The 9,801-nt window shown below is 38.9% G+C and overlaps 1 protein-coding gene across 1 annotated transcript in view; it reads right to left on the reverse strand.

The window, feature by feature from the left end:
- Positions 1–3,373, reverse strand: part of lhfpl2a (LHFPL tetraspan subfamily member 2a) — a 44,268-nt gene extending 40,895 nt beyond the window's left edge. The window contains exon 1 of the mRNA XM_072372189.1: positions 3,117–3,373. The gene's annotated coding sequence lies outside the window, so the exon portion shown is untranslated. The remainder of the gene's footprint in view (positions 1–3,116) is intronic.
- Between the last annotated feature and the right edge of the window lie 6,428 nt (positions 3,374–9,801).

The raw sequence follows: 9,801 nt of genomic DNA on the forward strand, positions 1-9,801 counted from the left end.
TGATTCATAAGCTGCTACCCGGGTAATGGCCAGACATCCACAAGCCAAGAGGTGACGTCATGGCGGCCACGTCTGTCCAATTACTAAAGTTTACGATTCAAATAGTGATTTAACATTAAAAAATTTTCAAAAAGTTAAAAAGTGTAAACATCCATAATTACCAGCTTATTTAGGGTCTACAATTAGGATGGAGAAAACAAAGTTTTATTGACACTGAATGAGGTAACTATTACTTTTAACTGGTTAAAAGAATATGTAATTTGTGCAAAAAGGGTAAGCGGGCTGAAAGCCGATTAAGTAAAACTTAACTTAGTAAAGCAAATCAGCAAAACTATCACTTCAAGCTCAATGCTACATTGGAGTTTAGAGAAGCTATCATTAAAGTTTGTATTTCAGTTATCAGAAGAATTGAAATGCTAGTTACAATTGATCAAACTCTTTTTAAGCGACAGTCTGAAACGTTCCAATAACAAAGCCTTGGAGGCTTTCTTTCTCTTCCTGGGCTGTGTAAATTGTGAGACAGGCTTTTCCAGTTCTGGTCAAACATGCCATGAATGAAGCCGCTCTATAAAACAAGACACAAACTCGGACACACGGCTGCTTTTAATTCACTCAAATACTCCTCTTAGAAGCTTGGAATGGAAAACCCAGTAACGTAATGTGACCCAGTTAGGAATTGTCTGGATTTTTAAGACTGTCTTGCTCGCATTACGTCACTTTTATAGCCAAATAAACAATCTTCAGGGTCACGAGGATTAAATGAAATCTGTGGTGTGATGGTTTCATTACAGCATTTCCTAGATGCTCCTGTTAAAGGTTTTATTGACAGCATATGCTGAGACACAAAAGACTACAGACAAGCGAAGTAATGACCAACAGCAAAAAAAAAAAAAAGATTGTAAAAACAAGATCTGAGAGTGAATGATCTAACTTCATGTAAAAGTTCAGTTACAGTAGTTTGAGGGAGTATGATGCAAACAAAGTGGCCTTCTTATCTGGGCCATCTACTCTGGAGGACACCACAGCAGGGCTTTGCTGCTAAAAAACTGTATTCCAGATGTTAGTCTGAGCCGCCTGGAGTCATCTGGCTTAACCTCTGACACAGGAGCAGCCATTCAATTAGTGGATTTCACACTCTGGTCAAGAAGACACCCTGGTCGTGGTTTTGGTTTCGTGCAGACGCTGATAATGCGCAGGTCTGATTTCCAGCAGCATTAATATTTACTCTTGTAGATGCTAAAGTGTGTATTCAGGATCTAAACGTGCGGATAGGATGTGGGTCAAGTCCTCCACTGAAAATAGCTCCCATTCCAAGACCCATATACTGACCGATCCCGTAAAATGCAACCAGGAACCTGGACTAATGACAAAAGCTTTGCCATCAAAGCTCACAAAGGCACGAAAGGCAGATGATGTGGTCTGCATGAATGGGTTAGCAGTTAAACTTTGTCTCATGTTTTGGTAACGTGCATTAAAAAGCATCGCCAACTGCATCGTCTGCACTGGGCAAAAAGGGAGGCTGGTAATAACTTTTCCATGCTTTGAACCATTTGGTTAAGGAGCACAGAGGAGGGGAAAAAAAGTTTTGAAGGACTTTTCCAAAGCATCTGCACTTCCAGGCTGCCAAGGGAGGGAAAAACGCATGTACTTTTTCTTTTCTTGTGGCTTAGATAGAGGAGTGCTCAGCAGGGTCTAATGAATGAAGTTTGGGTCTTTTTTAATGGGCCAAACACGGAGCCTTGAGGGACCACGTGCACTGATACACTGGCTCAAACCACTGGCCACCCCTGACAGCATTATTTGAAAGCTATTCACTCACTCAGCAATGACCTAAACACCATTAAAACTCAGCTGCACTCATTTAAAAAGAGAAATTACAAAATGGTTGCAGCTAATTACAGATTTAAACTCGAGACCACACAGTTGCTGCGATGCTGTGATTTCACAGCTGTAGAAGCGACAGCGACACAGTGAAAAACAACAATTTAACACGTTCAAACTGAATTTTTTTCCAGCCACAATCAGTCAGGGAAAAAAAACACAACACTGAGTATCAAGTGTAATGAAAACCGGGCTTCCTGATGTATACCTATTCATACTTCTGTTACATAGTGCTTATACATATATCAAAAAAGAGTCTATCCCCAAGAGAGTTTTCTCTTTCACACACAAACACTAGTTTGCAGGTGGGAACCGGTTCTCAGGCTTAATGTTGAAACTCAACACTAAAACAAGACAAGAATCTGTGTCGCACTTTGTCAAGTCTGTTGACAGACTTTCTCCAGAAGTCACAATAGAAGAGCAACCTTAAACCTGGAATATGCACCCTGACACAGGAAACGAGTATAAGGTTCAGGGGTTTGAGGTTAATGACTTCTGATGGGACCTTCTTCCAGAACATTTCAATTTGGTAGCTTTAGAGCTCAGGCAATAAATCTGTTAATGAAGTATACTCTATGTTGCTTTCCTTAATTGAATATATTTGTCATCATCATGTGGTCGTTTAAAAAAAATCAAGAGTAGAATAAGTTTAGATGTTTCTGAATCCGTTTTAATCATACTTGCTGAATGACAGGGCACATGGTCAAACAAAACAGGTTGTATTATTCCTTTATGGTGGATCAGAAGTTTAAAACTCAAAAACAACCATTAGCAGCTCCAAATATGTTAGTAAGTCTAATCAATTGAAATTTTAACCGGTTTAATTGGTCAAATAATAAGTTTTACAGAAAGAAAAGAAACATTGTTTGTTTGTTTGTTTGTTTGTTTGTCTCGTCTGTTGTATCATGCGCACAATCACCCTCAAGACGTTTAATTAAGATGGATAGCACTCATACGTGACCTAAAAGTGACAATGAGTGTCACATTGACAACACATTCAAGTCGTATGCTGCAGCACTGCTTGGCAAAGCATCTGTCTGCTCGGCTTTCCTGCCACGAGCTTCCCTTCAAAGCTTTGAGAGGAGTAGAACAACCAGCAAAAGTGGGGAAATGCAGATGAAAGTCACATTTGTTGCTCAGAGTTTCTCATAAAGGTTTGTTTCAGAGAGGAATAATGTCCCCCTTGAGCAGAAAAGAAGTTTTTTAAAGATTTCCCTTCAGGCGCAGATACTTACGTGTAACTGCTGGCTGTGCGGAATGTGACGCTCTGAAATCCTGAGAGTTGAAAAATTCTTCTTGTATCTTCTCTAAGGTTTGGGTAGTTTGGAGTAAACAGCCGGTTTCTGTCTTGCTTTATATTGTATTTTTTTTTTTTTTTAATTTTTGCCGTCAGGGTCTCTTCATCCTCCTCCACGTTTTCTCCGGGACCGCAGAAGAATGAATGGCTCCGTCCGCCTCCTCTGCCCGGACAGACCACTGCTGGGATGGGAGTGACTGCCCAGTTAGCGCCCTCCCCCATCCACCAGTCCCTGCCTCTCTGCAACCAAGCCTGAACTCATGAAAATCAATTATTAATTTAACGCCAGTTCAAGACACTGGTTTATTGTTGCATCATATGAAATATGCTGTCTTTATTTGAGATAAAGAAATAAATAACTCAACGTGCCTCTAATGCAACCATTACAGCCGCATAAATAAGTTCTCTCAGTTTGTTGATTTGAGAACAAATTTGCAGAAAATCAGCATATATATGTGTCATTAGCTTAACCCCATACAGCAGGCCTACAAATGAGTTAATATATTGTAGAATTCACAACTACATACATTATGCTCGTGGTTTAACCTCATAATTTGAGTGTTGTGTTACTGATACTTCATCATAAAACTGGGTTTATCTACTTATTAGTAGTTTAGTGCAACAAATTAAATCAGAAAACTATTAGTTGAACTCATTGCTAATAACATAACACAAATTCTATGATGATTTCAAGCTTTCATTTCCATGACACCACACACGCAAAAAAAAAACTTTCACTGCATTTTGTGAAACCAAACAAAACTGATATGTGATATATGTGCATGTGTCATTCAGAAGACACCCAGAACAAGAAATTCCATCAGGACCACACAGTGAGCATGTTTAGAAAAAAAGTGCCATTGTGTTCATCTACCAAATCTGGACTTTTAAAATGCTCGTAAAGACATTAGTCTAACCCTTCTCAAAGCAAGGCCAATACACACATATAATGAGGTGGGGACTGAATCTCTTCTGCATGTATATGCCCAACGGTACTCAAACAAGGACCAGGTCCTCTGTACATGCTTCAAAATTCCATCTTTCTGCATCTCTTTTGTAAAAACAGTAAAGTTTAAGTATATATCAGTGCTGGTCTCATTCACATATTTTTTTGTTGTCAGATGACTAAATGCATCAGAAATTGTGACTTAATCAGACATTGTGACTTAAAAGCTGCTTCGTAGGACTGCATGTTAATTTGCGTTCATTTTTCCGAGTTGTCGCTCTACTCTAATAAAATCCTGATTTTTATAAGCGCAGCATTAGGATATCTGACAAAATTGCCATTCGAGTAACTGAGGACACCATCTGTGCAGCGAATTCGGCTATACTGCACGAAGATATCCCACAGAAAAAGTTAAAAGCAACATTTATTTCAAGTCAGCTTGTGCAACAAGTTGTGAACTCAAAGTAAAAGGTAGAAATTAAATAGTAAGTGAACACATTTCTGAAGAGCTCAGCAGCTAACTGTTGGTGTGGTTTTAGGCTTCTACAGATAAGTTTACACCCACACCTGTACGCCAGTTGTAGAGTTGACATTAAACACACAGCATCATTAGGATTCATGTTAACCTTTCATTTTGCCAATCTGACGAATTTAAGTCCAGGACTCACTCTTGGTTTGTGTTTCATATCAAATTAACTCAAAAGGCAACCATCAAAATGTAATTTCCTCTTTAAGCATTTCAGTGATTATTATTATGTGAAGCAGTTGTCCTGATATGTTACTCAGCATCTCATCATCACACTCACTTTGTCCAGACAACCTGTTCATGAAGTATTACATGAACATTTGAGTAGGCTTCAAGCCACATTCTCTCTTAATCTGAGTCTTAAACTTTATTGGGAAGCTAACAGCTGAACTAAAAACCCAACACCAGTCAGTGCAGATTGTTCACATACTGAAGACTTAATCTATTCAGGTCCAACATGTCTGTCTGAGTGCTGAAAAGCAGAAGGACAGACTTAGCTTTATTTCCAGACATGTGTCCATGCATTTACCTCACAGTCTTGGTTCTCCTATTTGATAACTAATTCAATAGAATCATTTGGAGCCTGTTCATAAGGATGTGTGGTTGGCTCGTTTGAAAAACACCAAAACAGCTTTTGTGTATTCATGTACACTTTGCATGAAAGTAAAGGAGTGTGAATGGACTATTTTGAGAGTGTTGTGACTAGGAGGGGAGTGACTGGTGCCAGGCCTTCAGTGCCTTCTTATGTGTGCTTCTTGGTTCGTCAATTGAGATTTGAATGGAGGTTAAGCACAAGGGAAGTCTTATGACTTGTGAGTTTCTGGCTAAACAAGTGCTGTTATTGTCCATAACAACAGCCCTGATGTTATCCATCCAATTCCTGGGATCATTGTTACTCCGACTGACCTTTAGTTAGACGGTCAGACAGAAAGCACAATAGTCTGCAGTAGAAATGCTTAAGAATGTGACTGATTGATCTCATAAATATAATCAAAACTACAATGTTAGCATCCCTGTCTGAGATCTGAGAGGACTTTAAACTTCTGAAGTCTGTCAATTCATGGGTTAGCGTCACTGAGCAGGCTTGTTCTGAAGATCTACTTGAACAAGTGAATCAAATAGCCTATCTTGGTTTTTTTTTTTATTTGTTTGTTTCTACACAGTCCTGACTTCACATTTGTACCCAGCATTTGTTCAAACATAACCAAATATCTACAAAGCTAAAGGCATTCCCAGCCTCAACTGTTGTTTATGTTTTAAGGCTGATTAGCATGTTAGCAGGTTAGCATTTAGCTCAAGATGCCACTTTGCTAACATCCCAGCTGCTAGTGTGAGCTCAGTCCCCACTAATGTTTTTTCATAATAAATGTAGAGCTATTTTCACAGTCTCTTGATTATGCCATGAAACTATGTAATATTAACTAGAAATCTTCAAAGATAATTTATGTCGAGGCCCCCTTCCATATCCTCGCTGATTTCGTATAGTATTCACCACATAATATTTTATTTGTATTTATTGTGTACAAAGTATTATAGTCATTTCCATGCTTTAATCAAACATAATCCAATTGTTGATAACTTTTTTTGAGAGTAAAGGAAGTAAACACATAGAGTGTTAAAATCACCAAAGTTCCCTTTTTACAAAAGATCCTTTAAAAGATCCTGACTACAAACCAAAGAAAAAGATGACTGCAGTTCATAGTTTTTTGTCCACCTGCAGCTACATAACAGCCTCATTATTTAATTAACATAACAATTTAAAGGTCCAGTCTAATCACGCTTCCTGCACTTTTTATCAGCTCTTGCTCTGCGGTGGTCTCCCACCAGCACTGTGAAGAGCTGTCAGGGATTTTAATTTTTATGGGGTGTGATGAGCTGTCGGATTTCCCCCCTTTCAAGGCTTACGGTTCAACACATTCCTGGCTGCACTGGTCAGTATGATTTTAATCTGTTTTCACAGGCAGGCGGCACAGACAGACACCATCTTGTTTGGAATTCCAGTCCCACTTCACTGTGAGCTGAGACCTTCAATGTCTCCTTGTGGACATACCAGAGGGGAATCAAGGATGGCAGCCATTTGTTCGTCCCTCATGTGCCAGAAAACATTCAAGCCTCATGCTGCCTATCATATCTTAACGCTGTCATATCTTTTAGAGGCATCACTCTAGAGGCACACATAGCTTTGACACTGCTGAAAAAACAAAAAGGTGGGGCGACGTCAGAGGCAGCAAATCACAGCATTGATTCAGCAGAGGCACTTTAGAACTGGAGAGTGTCATAGAACAGAGTCAAAGTGCATATTAAAGACACCAAAACCACTTTGAAACTTAAGAGGAGGAGATGAGTTGTGACTCTAACAGGGCTAGCAGCTCATAATAACATGGAGTGGGATGGAATACCTTAGTAAGAGGGGCAATTTACCACAGAATTTCCCCTAAAAGTAAAATTTCACTGTAGAGTGACAAGCTTTGTCAGAAAAATAAAAAGAGATGAGGTATTCTGGTATTCACCACTACTAAATCCCAGTTTGAATTCAACGTTACAGCCACTTTGACAGGAAGTCTTCCTAAAGAACAGGCACTCTTAAGCATTTGTTTATACAGTTTTATAAGACTAGGAACAAACCACTTAGGATTAAAAAGCCTGAAAATTTAAATTAAGATCAGGTTTAAAATTTAAGCATGTAATTGGCATCACACAGTTGCCATGGGCAGGCCTTGTGCTCCGACTGTTACTAGATAAATAATTCAATAAATTCTGACCTCATACTTCAAAAGCTACTAGTGAAGAAAGCATCATTAATCATTCCGGGCTTTGGAAGTGCTGGAGTTATGGAGAAATTCCAACTAAAAGTCTATTTGCTAACTCTTTTTTAGGGCTTTACTTAAATGCCAACAGATTCATCTCTAATAGAGAACTGATGACAACCATATGATGCAGCTGAAATCTCTGGACAACAATTTGTTGATGTATTGTCATTAAACTTGTTATCAAAGTAGAAGGAATGCGATGTATAGAACAGATAAAAGCCTTATATGTACACATATGAGGATGTTTTCAGACTTTGCTGTCCTACTTACCAGTATAAAGTCCTGAAATTGTCAGAATTCATTGTGTCATTGTGGTAGGCTAAGCTAAGCTAAGCAGCTGCTGACTGAAGCTTCAGATTTACCACACAGACATGAGGGAAGTGTTGTCTTTTCATCCTATCCTGGTTACAGAATTGCGGATAATGTTTTTTCCCCATAAAGCTGGTTCTTCTTGACTTTTTTCTTTCCACTGTCGCCTTTTGCATGCTGAGGAAATGGAACTGGATCAAAGAGAAGTTTCAATGCAATCTGCTGATTTCCTTAGTGAGGCAGCTTTTCTAAAAACTGGCTTTGTATGAATTGGACTCATTTGGAATTTAAATCATTTGATTTGGACTGCATCTTGAATGTTCTTTCAGATGACATTTGTTGTGATTTGGCGCTATTTAAGTACAACTGAATTGAATTTAATTGAAAGCTGATCTATTTATGCGACCCTCTGTCATACACTATTGAAACTAAAACACGATTATCCACATCACGGCTTTGGGTACCATGGTGACAGAACAGATAATGTAACACATTTACCAGCTAAACAAGTTTCACTGACATTAACTAATCTGTTAACATCTAACGACTCTACAGCTGTTGTTTTTTTGTTGTAGCAGCATTGCTGCTTAACTTGCATGGCTGCCAATCATGGTAGGTTAAAAGGTCACAGTCCACATTAGGACGGGCCGCCCACTCCCTGTAGGGAGCATTTCCTGTGGTAGTCTGCATGCTCCTACCAGTGGGAGGTCAAAATCGAGGGGCCAGAGGGCAAAGTGTGTGTATATATTAAGGCAACTAGTTTCTCCTGGTCATATTCCAAATATGTAGATTATCCCCTTTGAGATATATCTAATGATTACCCTCAACTATGTTTGCTTTGTATGATGGATTAATAAAATTGTTCTTTTCAGGGTCCCACAGGACGCTTCACCCTATCTCCATGAGAATAATACTTTCATAAATGTCTGGAATGTGAAGGTTATTGCTGAAGTCATAATATCAGATACTTGAAGAGTACACGGAATTCTTCACATTTTTAAATCTAAGTAGAAACAGACAGCTAATGCCATTTATCAGCTACTCATTATGTTTGGGGCAAATGGAAGAGAAAAAGGTAACCTTAAGAAAAAAAAAAGAGTACATTTTAGTTTCTTTATGCTCTCTTCTTTCTTGGGAAAAAGAAATAAAATAGATTAAGATTTGAGCACTTGGTTTGCACTTCATCATAAAATTCATATAATATATTTCAAAAGTTGATATTTTGACATAAGAAATGTCAAAATCTGATGACCACTTCATCGCACTGAAGCCAAATTACCACAGAGGTACCTGAAGGCATCTTGCACCGATGAACCAGCAGATGATGTAATCACCCAAGTCCATCGCATTACTACATAGAGCTGTCATTTTGAACCAACGTCAGTTAAATTACTTTTGTTTTTTGGAGCGTACAGCTGTAGGATTTAAGGATTTAAGGTGTTTGATTAATGAATAGGGCGCCCTTTTGACATCCCAGATACCAAAACAGACCATGGTGCAAAGCTCCTTCTACAGACCTGCTCTTTCTTATAGGTTCACTTTGGGAACTGAGAGATCCTTCACAATATTTCAATGATTGAGTTTTGGGTCACAGGCAGGAAGCATACATGAGGCAAATGAACAACCCTAATCCATTCAGCCCCTTTTTGTTAATCCAATTTTTCCTCAAGACCGAGGAAATGTCTTGGTACTTTCAGTTGGACTCAAAGATAAACTGATTAGATTTTAGAGGACAAAGCAGATTTTTGTCAAATAAGTAAGTGGTGACAGTCAGTCAGCGGGTCTACATGATGAGATTAACTCGATTACAGCTATAGTTGGGTTATGCTCCTTATCTGAGCAAGGGTAATTATCCTTGGCTATATGGCGGTGAATGAATCAAATCACTGGTACAAAGCAAGTCATACCCCAGGACGATAGGTGGCGCTGTACCCATTTTAACTATCGCTAATAGAGCCACTTCCAGTTGACGTCTTCACCACCAACAACAACAATAACAACAAAACTAAGGCATTCGAGAAAGATGGCGAAC

The sequence above is a fragment of the Leuresthes tenuis genome, unplaced genomic scaffold (genome assembly GCF_036924035.1).
Source record: "Leuresthes tenuis unplaced genomic scaffold, fLeuTen1.0.hap1 SCAF_19, whole genome shotgun sequence".
Taxonomy (NCBI): domain Eukaryota; kingdom Metazoa; phylum Chordata; class Actinopteri; order Atheriniformes; family Atherinopsidae; genus Leuresthes; species Leuresthes tenuis.